At 33.1% G+C, this 13,616-nt stretch overlaps 1 protein-coding gene across 1 annotated transcript in view; it reads left to right on the plus strand.

Annotated features, from left to right (window-relative positions):
- The first annotated feature begins 7,638 nt into the window (after positions 1-7,638).
- The window catches only part of LOC112688229 (myosin-G heavy chain-like), a 65,149-nt gene continuing 59,171 nt past the window's right edge, over positions 7,639-13,616 (plus strand). The window contains exon 1 of the mRNA XM_025561327.1: positions 7,639-8,116. The gene's annotated coding sequence lies outside the window, so the exon portion shown is untranslated. The remainder of the gene's footprint in view (positions 8,117-13,616) is intronic.

Genomic DNA, 13,616 nt, shown 5'->3' on the forward strand with positions numbered 1-13,616 from the left:
TATATATATATATATATATATATGTTACTGTCACAGTGTATCACGCGGTTTTGTATATAATGACTAGGCATTATATAAAATGACAAACACATTTTAGGTAATGTATTATTAGTTCAACCAGAAATTATTTTTGCAGATAAAAGTAATTTATGTTAGATCGATAAGAAGTATCGGTATGATTTCAAATTATATCAGTATTAACCAATGGCCCCAGTCGCCGAGGCATTGTCATCAATAAAAAAAAAATATATATCAGTATTAACTATTATGTGTTAGTCTGTGAAACTATGCTTAGGTGTGCAAAATATTTTATTAAAATAAAATGGAACTTTTCTCCCCACTTTCACTAAAATATTTGAAAAAATACTCTTTAAAAGCTTATTAGCATTATCGGACAAATCCAACATCATTCCAAACCAATTCAGATTTAGATAAATTTAATTCAGATCCAAGCACTCCACCATACCCCAACTTCACCGCACTGTCAACTTAATTTTTACTAGCATGGAATCAAAACTTTACTGCACGACTGTACTCCTTAACGTGGCTCAGGCCTTCGATAGGGTTTGGTTTGGTTTATATGAAAGATCGCAATTTACACTGTGCAAAAGAAATCTTCATTGCTAAGATGACATTCCACTTGAAAAAGAAATTGCATTGCGATCAATCGTGACTAAGCAGTCAACAGGAAGTGGACAGGGATTTATTAAGTGCTTGTCTTTAACAAAATTCCAAAATAAAAAATGTAAGTGTTTAAAAAAATATTGTTTTTTGCAACTCAAAATGTCATTCCAGTTTATCTTGTTGTAATAAGTAATTAATATTCTATGATAAAAATAATACCTTTCTCTTATATTAATAAAATAATTTTAATATTCAATTTAATTTAAACAACTTTACTTATATAATTATTGAATTTTATGAAATGTTTAGACATTGTACAAAAAAATGATTTCCTAATTATTATTACATTGCTTAAAATCACGTTGTCATTTTTTATAATGTTTAGACATTTTATAAGATAACCAGTCAATATATACACAGACATAAATTATTTTTGCTTTGCCCATAATTGTACAGTATCCTATAAAATGACTAGACATTATATAAAATGACTGAATTTTATGCTTTGACTGTAACATATACATATGGAAAAACTACAAAGGTGTTTATGGGAAAACATAAAATAAAATATTTTTTTTTGAAAAACCCCATCTACGACAATTCTGGTTAAACGATCAGAAAAACAAAACATTTAAAACTAATACGAAACCATCGGCCTTTTAGTTGACTTTTAAAATAAGTAGTTCGATTAATGTGATTTCCGAATTGATCTCGTACGCACGCGAGTCGTATAAGGTGTTCACGCCTCAACTTGGAGTCTCGCGTGCGGTTAAGAATTCCGGTATAAATTTCCGCTTGTTTTTGAACCGTACTGGTACATATCCATATCGTATACCGTGTACCCACAAGTCCCACACACTGCACACGCCCATTTTTCAGTCGTGTGTATCGAAAGCGCTCGTTTTACTAATCCGGTTTCTCGGCGCACAACAATAGCGGCCATTATCATGATTATCAACACACCAATGCCGCGCACTTCAACGCCGCGACGCGCTGCAGGGTAAACGCGGAATTCTCGCGGCACGATTTATGATAAAAGGTCGGTTCGGCAAAATCGTTCGAGGCGGAAGCCCAACAGGGTGTTTTTTTTTTCTCGCTCTCCGCCAAGCTCGCCGTTTCGACTTTCCCGCAAATTACGCGTTCACGACACTAACACGGGACGCATACGCGCGCGTTATAATCCCAATTGACGTATTTTTTCTCTTTCAACCGCGATGACCTTCTGGTTATCACCGAGATTTTTACACACACACACACACACATCTCGTTCGTGGTTTTATTTCTTTCCCATTATATGCACCTCACTCGTCGGAGACAATCTAGAGCAGCGTTACCGCTAACAAGCGGACCGCTAACATGAAAATGAGTCCTCGATCGTTTCGTCGTTCGGTTCTCGCGGCTCCTAGACGAACGTATTGAGCGAGTTACGATACACAAAACGTATCTAAAATAACAATAAACATTGTGCACGACGTATTTTGGCAATTTATTCTGTGTGCACAACAAATTAAAGCGACGTCGTAACGATAGTTACACGGTTATTAGTGTACGCATATACGTAATATTGCTGAGTGGACACTACGTTTCAACTAGGCAATACATATCATATACCACTATTGTAAGTCCTGTTACGACTAGTACCGCGTATGTTCGGCTACAACGACTATCCGGTGTAGGTGTGCTGAGCTCCCTATTGTTTTGATGTAAAAACTCTTACCCGTACGTTATGTTTTGTATTAAACCTTAATAATCATCTGAACGAATCTGCATAATTTAGCATTATTAAGATCCTTTCATGCTCCCGAGTTACGGCAAGATATATTCAAAAGGACTAGAAAACCTTTCTTGAATATCATATATTTAATTGGTCACCCCCGATCACATTACATATTGGTGGAGGCGCCGGACAATATGCCTAATCGTTTTGTCATTTGGAATTTGCTTAAACACCATCTGCGAATTAATTAGCACCGAAATCGTAATGTTAATATATGTTGGTACCTACTACCCATCTATTTTTAATTTTTAATAGTTATAATTTTTAACAATAAATAAATAAAATAAACGTGCGTGCAATAAACATTTAGTTCCATGATATTCATTTTAGTAAATATAATACAATACAAATGTAAAACATAACATTTTATGAACATCGTACATCTTCAAAAAATTCCATAAATATTTTTGAGATTTTATATATTAATGATGACGTACAAAACGTATTATTATTTTCATATAAGTAAAGAGTTTCTAATAAAAAAACTTCATGAGCATTCTCTTTAAAAATACATTAGCCATCTTCTATCTAAGACGGCTATATTCCGTACGTTAATTATAGACAAAATGCTATAAGAAAAAAAATAATAATAATAATCAAATAACAACGCCAAAATAAAATTATATGGGTTGGTAATATAGTAAATCAATATTCTTCTAATAACACGGTATGAATAATAAATATATATATAAATTAATGAGGTTATATTTTTAAGGCCCGCAAAAATGTTTACAGAAAACTAGAAGTTAGATTGACCGTATACCTATTCGAAATATTATAAATATATTTTTTAAAACCATTATATTCATTTTTTTTTATAAAAATCTATTCGATTAATATTTTTAAATTACAAAGCTGAGTAAAGTGCTTATTTCGGAATAAATAAATGAAAAAATAATTCACTATTGTAAACACAATTTTGTTCTTGTTTAGTATGTTCGTCATAAAATATAATAATTTATATTAGAATTTCTTCAAAAAGGAAAAAAATAACTTTGAAAAACTTAAATTTTTAGGTATATTTATTATTTAGTATTTTTTATTTTTTAAAATTAAATCCTTCACGTCCCCACGATATAATGCTGTCCAGGAACGGTAGTATAATATCCCGCATATTTTTACATGCTGTTTTTATTTTTAATAGTGGATTATAATAATATTAAATATGACAACAAATTCAAACGAAGTATTAAGTAGAAAGTACACATTTTATTAACAGGAATATTTGATAAAGGTATTGACCGATTTTTAAGCTTAATTATAATTAAACAATATAAATGTAAAAAAAAATTAGTGAGAATAAATTAAAGTCTTATAAAAACCTGTAGTTATATGAACGAAAACCGGTCGAGTGGTAACTATGTTAAAATACGTTAGAATATAAAAATAGTTAAAATATTAAAACTAGAACAGAGATCTATATAAACAATTTATACATTACTACAGGATGTTATGCGCTGCAACCGAAAATTCGTATGTTTACCAAGAATTTATCGAACACTTTCTATTTAACGTCCTGAACAATCGGTGCACACGCGTTATTATTGAAATAATCGTACAATATATATAGGTATATAAATATTTATTGTGTCAATGAACCTTTAAAATGCACTGACAACAAGGTATATATTATAAAAACACCGACGGTTTATTAGAAATCATCGACGAGGATACAAGTTTTTCCTAGAAATGTAGGTTTGATTCTATTATGGTAATTAGAAGTTCAATAATTTATGGGATACATATTAAACGTATTTTCACACAGTTAACATTCCGTGTAAATGCCTAGGACACTAAATACTAACAATACATGTAATTCCTGTACGAATACAATATGTACAATGAACGTACATAGTATGTGGTGCCTAAATAAAATAAAAATAAAAAATGATAATATAATACAATGTACATTGTACATGGTTGTGATATAAAATATATGGTTGCTATAGTGTAATAATATAATAAATTATCGTTGGTACAATCATTATTATAATAACAAATGCATTGCATAACGTCTATGATTAAAATACTTTATTTTATTATGATTAGGGCTACAATTATGACATGATGTATTTGTACATTTATTTATTTAAATTTTTGTACGGACCAGGCTCAATCACACACATTATAGATAATAAAAACAATCGTTCGTTAGTAATATGTAATGTAATGTATATTTTTGGATTTAAATATGTTTTAAATGATACTAGACATTGTTAAAACGTATCGAATTTCCTGTTATATTTTACATTTTTGTCAATTATTCGTCCAGTTCAATAATTTATGAAAAAAAAATAATTGTTAAAACAACTAATGTAGAAAGCTTTTTCAATCATTGTAGGATGGAATTTATCCCATTATAATTATTAATCGAATGAAATGATTTTTCTCAACAATACGAATATATCAGAATTGCGTTACCAACAGTTAATTTATAATTTTTTTCTTGAATTTTTGAGCTGCACAAAATACATTAATCATTATATCGGTTAACACGAGAAATCACATTGTAGCAGTTACGAGTGACGACACGTATAACTTTATACACCATTATGGCTATATAATAAGTATAGGATACTATTATATACATTCATAAGCATATATATATCTACACACACGTGTATCGAAATAATGCCGTTATGGTAAAATTACTACGAACACGTTCGATGTAATCACAGGTGTTTGCGGCCACGGAAAATCTACATAAAAAATACTATACTAAAGGCTATGTGCGATTACTAATATTAAATACGATGCTGAATTTCATAATCAAATGGCTAGGGTCCCGGAATTCTAAGGACTTGTATCCATTATTTATAAAATATTAAAATTATTTTTCTGTAAGAATCATCTAATTTTATTAAGACAAAAATTATATTCGAAATTTAAAATCAAAATTATTGTGAGTTTTATTAATTAATATGAAATATTTTAAATATCTTATTCAATGTAACTTAAATTATTCAAAATATAACCTTACCTTCTAATTATAGAACAATTTATATTATACTATTTTTATGATAGCTTTTTTGTTATTTGATTTACACTGATTTTTCAACTATAAAAAGTATTAATTTTTAAATAATTGAAACGTATACTTTTAATTCATAGGAAAGCACTTTTTTTAATGTTAAATTGGACATTTTCGTACTAAATAATAAAGTAACTGAGATTCGAATACAAATTAACTTTTTAATGATAAAATATAAAAATAAATATCAATTTTTAAATTGTGTTAAAAAAATAATAAATATCGTAATATAAATATTTTTATATAAAGGGTCTCTTGCTACCTTAAGGCGACACTGAGCATAATATACCTATAATGTAGCAATAACTGGGTTTAACTATGTCCAACTGTGTAGTAATACTACCATATATAATATTTGTCGTTTTTTTCAGCGATAGCCAAAAATAGTTTTTTTTTAATATTATTTTTATAGTAGATACCTAAAAAGTATTATATCAGCATTTTATTTGGAAAATGAATAATACATTATGAAAAATAAAGATACCAGATGAAACTATTAATTTTCAACTGTAAGCACTATGCAATGTTGTTTGCTTCTAAATGCAAATAACCTAATTAATGAATATTTTCAACTATTTACTTTTTTATCCAGTTGTTTCCATTGCAGTCGATATTTTATCATGCTAAAAACGGGTTCATTAAATTCCATTTGTTTGAGTTAAAACTGCCCAGATATGAATGTTAAAAATTTGAAATTATACTAGCAAATTTTACTGCAGCAGGAGAGATTTTACTTTTATTTGCACGCAAATCTGATCAGAAAGTGTCACGTAATTTTGTTATTTTTAGTGAGCAACCACTGAAACTGGGGGTTTTGGTTTTTACAGGAGATTAAATTATAATGACCCAAAGGAACATAAGGTTCTAGTTATGGTAATTTATAAACGAGTTTAAAAATATTTTTTTTAAATCGCTTGATTTTATTTTTTCTTGTTATTTTTTTTTCTTTCTAATACTTCCTTTTTTGGATTTTATCCATGCGTGTCCTAACATCACTAACTATATACGCTTTGAACCCATTGCCGGTTTCATCTTCTTCGGAACATACTCGTGTACGTGTCGCTTTTGGAATCATTCAGAATTATAGTAAAATTAAACATCATCACAGAAACACGATTGAAATGAATATGTTATTTACAAATTAATGCACTATATATATATATATATATATATATATATATATATATATACTAAATATATACTATTGAATATACTATGTATATTTAATGCGAGTAAACAGAAAAATTCGAAAATCCACAAGCGGTCGCTGAACTTTGATGTACGTTGATAATGCGTACGATTTAATGCGATATTTATTATTATAGTTGTCGGCCCGACCGAAAATGTAAATAAAAATAAAAACGTGCACCAGCGGCGGATTCGGTGGTAGGTACACATACTCGTGTAAACAGTGTTACGGAAAAAAATCTGTTGACAAGTGTAATAACTTCTGTAACATTTTAAACGTTCTGTTTTGGAAATACATTTACCGCACCACTTGCCTACGGTTATGACACTTTAAACCGTCCACTATTAGAAATCGCAACGCAGTCACTTTTGGCGTTAAGTTCAAAACGATGCGTAACCTTTTTTTACAAATATCTGTCCGCCACGGAGTTCTTAGCAAAAGCGTTAAAATTCGTCCGCGTCATCGTGAAAAACAAAACATACATCCGTGCCGACGGTTTTGCAGCGGAAAATTTCTATTCAAAAAAAAAAAAAAAAAAAAACGAAAACTTTCAACAGGACATATCGTGTTGCGACGGGAAAACAGCGCGAAGTCTTCTTACGGACGACACGGTTCTTGGCGGCGGAACACCCTGTATGCGCGTACAGAGTGCACTCACGTACACGGTGCCGTTGATTATACACGCGGCGGCGGCGGCGGCGGCGGTGCGTGCGCGAGTCTGACACACACACACACGCGTGTGTGTGTGTGTGTGTGACCCGAAGAGCCGGAGCAGCTGAGAGGTTTAACGGAACCCGTCGGTTGTGTGCGCGCGTACGTTTCTGTTTTTTTACCGGCCGTCGGTGCGAGTGCGCGCGCGCAGCGTCGGCGGCGGTGCGGTGCGGTTCGAGAGCAGTGCGCCGGCGAGGCGGCCGCGGTGGAATTAGGTCTTTGGGTAACGACGCGCGGCCGGTGCTCGGGGTGGGAGGCGGATGGACTCGCGGCGGGTTTTCACGTGGCGGCGGCACCACCGGTCGTCGAGTTGAGTTACCTGCGCGCGTGCAGTACGTGATTTACGGTCTCGCCGGCCGCCAACCAACCGTCGTCCGCGTGCGCGTGTTCGTGTGTGTTTGCGTGTGCGCGCGTGTTACGTGTGTGTGTATGTGTGTGTGTGTGTGTGTGTGCGCGTGTCCAAAACTTTTGCGACCCAATCGCACGAACTTCCGATATTCGCCCGTACGGGGCTGCGCGCAAAGTCCCGGCGACAACAAGTTTCGCGCACGCCGTACGTAATAAAAAAAAAAAAAAAAAATTATAAAAATACCGTTTTTTTTTCCTTCCTTCCTTCGTCTCGCTGCGTGTTCGTCCCGGTGCAGTGTTCGTGCGCGATCACGGGTATCCGAACCGTTGCGCGCCGGCAGTGTGCGCCGACGATTTCTTACCCGCCCGGTCGTTTTGGATTACTCACCTCGTCGCCGTCCGACAACACGAATACGCCGATATCCCGGTTCATGCGGTACGTACAACTTGCACACAACCAACATGCACCACCCCCGTTGCTGTTTAACAACCCGCGCGTACACTTGCGGCGACCCCGTGTTCGCGTCACGCGCGCGTTGAACACACCCCCAAATCTCCGCGGACGTCGTCGAACGGGCCACCGCGCGCGGATTTACTCGCGGACCGCACCGCGGATTTCTCTACTGCGATCACCACCGTTAAAGTCTCCGTGTTTTTCCGCTCTCCGTGCGCTTCGCGGTCGTCAAAAATTATCTCCCGTTTCCCACTGCAGCGCGCTCTTTTTGTGTATTCGACCGGAATTTTTCCAAGAACCGCCGCACTTCTTCTGCGTGTACGTTTGATTTTTTTTTTTTTTCGTTTTCTTCTCCATCAACGGTTATATTACTCTATGGTTTTGGTACGCGACCGCGTGTTTTATTATAATTTAAACGCGTGACTTGTCACAAAGCATAACACCGACAATAATAGTAATGATATACGGCTGCACGTACGCACCTAAACTCTTGCTATTGCGAACTTGTCTTAATCTGTTCAGGTTCTTGCAAATCGAATACTTGAATACACGTTTTTCGGAGTCCATTCGTATGTGGGTCGCGGTAAAAAAAAAAAAAATACGTCCACAAGCCAAAGAACGTACGATTATGAGCCGTTTTTCTCCCTCTGTAGTCCTTTTGGCGTCCGTAAAATTACCCATAGCAGATGGTGGCAAAACTTCTCCTCCTCTCCCCTCTTACCCATCGTCCCACGCTTACAACCAACGTCGTCGATTAACGAGACTTGTTATACGTCACATTATAGGCGCGCTCAACGCGTATGATATTGCCATGTACGCAGTTTTCGGTCAACCGTGTTGCTCTTTATTCAAATCACCGTTTTAATGATCGTTCTCGACTGCCATTGATGGACAGCTAATAGTGTATACGCTGAAAGTCACGATTTACGCATTTCGTGCGAACGCCACTTATGTGTTCGATGTTATTGTGTTTCGCGGCTTGACGCCGCCGCTGTGATGATGTGTTGGTATATTACAGTGAACGCTTTTAACGAGATATGTATACGATGCACAGAAGATCTCGTTATCATCTGCACACTTCCGGGACGTCAGAATCCGATAAATAATAACATAAAGTATTTTCTCTCCATAACAAGGCTTCGGTCATCATGCTCCCGGTATTTTTTTTTCTCGTCTTTTTTACGGTTATACGCATCATGCGATATTCTTCTTCTCCTATGAACACTCCTACACAGGCGACAAAAGGGGAAAAAAAACCCGTGTACACGTTAACGTCAGAAAATTTTTACGAATTTTCAAAATTTTAACATAATGCAACTGCATCCTGTACCTGTTCTGCGAATTATTTCCGAAGCGCGTGCAATAATGAATCCAGGTTATATAACCGAATGTACCAACCGCCCCTCGAGGCACCGGTTTCTAACGCACCTTAATAACCTCGGTGGAATTTCTTTTTCTGCTAGTTTTGTTTATATGTATGACACTCGTCGTCGAACCTCTTGTATAAATCATTGTTGTGTTTGTATTCGGACGTAAGTTTTTTAATGACGGAGTGGTTTCCATTTATAATGTATATAATATATTTATTTATCTATAACGAGTAGCTGTGGAGTCATAAAAAGAAAATAACGAGTGTCGAATTTTTTTTTTTCTTATTTTTCTACCTTAGCAAGAACTTTATGGTTGGTACTACGTCATCGTCAACCAAAAAAAAAAAATTGTAGATTCAATAAAAAACAAGTGTTTTTAATCACATACAAAATTATGACTTGGGCTCAGATGTCTATACACTTAAAATTAATGTAATATGTATGTATTTATGCACAAAAATCATAAAAAATAAATTTTAGCTAAGGAAAACAACAAGATACGCAGAATAAAATGTATTTTACCTTTAGTATTAATATTAAAACTATTATAAGTAGTTGTTTTGTATTAGTTGTTATTTTTATATATTTTTTATTATATATACTAACTTACATTATGAGTGTTTCACTGTGATACAAGGATTCTTTTTAATTTTATCAAACTTGAATCTAAAAATATTTGGGACAAATATACGCATTAATAGGTATACGCATTAATAATATATCATTTATCTATTCGCTAATTTAAATTATTTTTTAAAAAGTTCAAATTGTACTAAAGTATGTATTTATATTATTAAAATCCCAAAAATATAAAACCATAAAATATGCAAAAATATTCAAATTAATATTAGTAATTTTTGATTTTACAGAACAGTAATCAAATTTATATCCAGGTCCACATTAAATTGGATTAATGGAAAAGATATGCGATTTCATAAATATCCAAATCTCAATTTTGAAATATTCGTTTATGCTTTAATTATATCTTAAGAGTTCGATATTAAAAACTTATTGTGTAAAAGAGAATCAGACATTTTTTTCTTAATCCTATACCGATTCAAGATTACAAGGGTAGTGTAACAAATATAAATATATATATATTATACTTTAGTATGCTAATAACATAATAATAAAAACAAAATAATTTAAATAATTTATTTACCTCATGTTCGATAAATATAGACAATAGAAAATTAGTGATGATATAATCTAGCAAATTTTATTAATTTATTCAACTTTATGTTAATTTAATATTTAATGTCAAATCGTAAGGTACTCGTACTTTAATGAATACCACGTTTATATAATATAACTAAACAAATTTTTGTAAATCGTTTTGTGAATTGGTGCATTAGTATATGGAGAAATGCCGTTATCCTTTTAAGGTTATAGTTGACATAAACTATATTACTATTATTCGTTGATGATTGCATAACTGTTAATGAAATAATAACTAGTGTACTGTCCACACAGGAGATAATTACTAATTATTGAAGTGGTTTGTATTTTATATTGCATTTAAATTTCTATAAAGTTAATATTTATTTTAATAGATGTATAATTATTATACATATATACGAAATTCCGTTTTCGGCTCAAACCCAACGTTTCTAACGGAGAAATTCGACCCCTGACACGATATAAAATTATTCGTGCCTTCGAGGTCGTTGCCGTTTTTTTTCACTCTACTCCGAACAAAATCTCTACATAACCGCCGGCGCAAATATATCGTTGTGTTATAGAAATCACATAACTGAACATTTTTTTATAAACACACACACACACACACACACATTTTAAAATTAGCGAGTGCTTAAATTTTGACGTGTAACGGATCCCCCATGAATCATTACAATCTTTACATTTAGCATCGTTGGAGTACACTTAATGTCCAACAAAGTGCTCGTAAAGATCACGAAAGAACTCCGTAATGATAATGATGATTTTTCTCCTTTTAACTTCTCTCCTTTTTTAATATAGACCATTGAAAAATAAGCTATAAAATTAATTTTTTTTCAATGATACTGTGCAAGTATACATACCAAATTCGCTTACTTTACTAGTCTTCTATCATATAATTGTTTCGAAAATATCATATAAGATTAATATCTGTAGGATTTTTTTTTTATATATAGATACATAATTGTTTTGTAGAAAATACACCGGGGCAGTAAAAAATCTTTTGATTTTCAGTTAGGGATGATTTGTATTATCTTGAAAATGTCGAAATTCTGTAAATGGTCAATAATCCCTTCCCATATAGGAAAAAACGACCTACAAAAAGTGATGTAAAGAGACCATGCATCCATCAGAATAATTAGAAGACTAAGAAAAACGTGTTCTGTCAGTCAGTCATAAACGATCGACTTGGATCGAGAAAGTTGTCTGTAATTTTCATATTAACGTCATGGATACGTCATCGACCATGCAGACACATACACTTGACGACTACGGTTATCTTTGTGTATGCGAGTGTGTGTGCGTCATATGGGTGGACACAACACTGCATATGACCTCCACCCCATGCAGACCATGATCTATAATAATAATAATAATAATATCTATCCTTCAAAACGCGATGTCAAATATCGTGCAGCATATTTTGCCGTAGAGTATGGAATAAGAAACGTTAACAATGCAGTGAAATTGAGGCACACAACAACAAAGATGTTTTCTTTTGGTTTTTTTTCTCTTCCATTATGCTTCATTTGTCCATATTGCGCGTGGGATGTGCGGCTAGACTTGTTGGATATAATATATACGTGAGACCGTTTCAAGTCGTGATCCGTGCAGTGTTTTCGCGATGCTGGCAGATAATAATTCGCCCAGACCAATTTGCTAAATTCCACGTGCGAATTATGGGCACAATGAATCACCGCTCCAGTTGAATGGAATCACGTTTTACATGCAGCCGAATCGGGACCAAAGGCGGAGATGTTGATAACGTCAACCAGGAGACGGATGCGCAGACAGAGACTTTGCAGGTAGAAATAATTGGCCATACGAAAAGAAGCTATTATGTTATTACTTATTTTGTTATACGTAAATGTATTGCGCAAATATGATGGATATAATATTTCAAGACTAGAATATTCGCTGAAACCGTATATTTTCTACTCACGCATCACAGACGACATTATTATTATTATACCATTTAATTAAACGAGTAAACGTCAATTCTCGTTTGATAATCATACACCAAGCTCTGTACACAATTAAAACATGAACATACTTTTTTTTCGTGAAAACTTTTCTACGAACAATCATCATGTTTTATGATCGGGAAAGAAAACGAAAAGACGATTTTATCGAGAACACCATTAGACCCGTTCTTAATCGAGATTGCACAATATGTTTGTTATCGTCAGTTAGTAACAATATAAAGCACATCAACTACATTATTGTATAATCACAAAGCATTCAACAAATTAAAAAAGAGATTTATCCTATTGTCTGAATTGTAAAGATTTGCGAAATAAAACTACTTTTACTGCCTATCAATGAGAACATCTATAAATGACTACATATATTGGTATGAATAATAATTTCGTAATTTATATTAAATTCTTTAAATGCTTTATTACGGAAACAAAAAATTTTAAAACCCTTTTTGGTGCGCCGTGTTTCTCGACCACTGTGTTGCTATAATACACTATAAATCGCGAGGAAAAACGAATAAATAACGAATAAATCAATAAACAATATTCAATTAAAAACTATTCCATACAAAATTATATAGTTGCAATAATTGATAATTTTTCACTATCATACATAAAAAAAAATTCATATTTGAGCACTGTGAATTTACAATTTTATTTCTTTACACAGTGTGTTTAAAAAAAAAAATTATTGAGTGTGTAGCCAATATCGGTTGAAAATTACTCTTCTAATGTATAAAAAAATAGATGCGTTTAATAGACGACTGTAGTATATGAATATGATTGCATTTTGTCTGTTATTATCCGACGTAGTATAGTTTTTTTAAGCAAAATATAAAGTTGTTTTTCTAAAAATCGTAATTAATACTTATTGCACGTATGACTGTCTATTATACGCCTTACCACGATTCTATTACAAATGTAGAAATAACGTATACCCAAAAAGAAATCTTG

This window comes from Sipha flava, unplaced genomic scaffold (assembly GCF_003268045.1).
Source record: "Sipha flava isolate LNK unplaced genomic scaffold, YSA_version1 37_pilon_pilon, whole genome shotgun sequence".
In the NCBI taxonomy this organism is placed as follows: domain Eukaryota; kingdom Metazoa; phylum Arthropoda; class Insecta; order Hemiptera; family Aphididae; genus Sipha; species Sipha flava.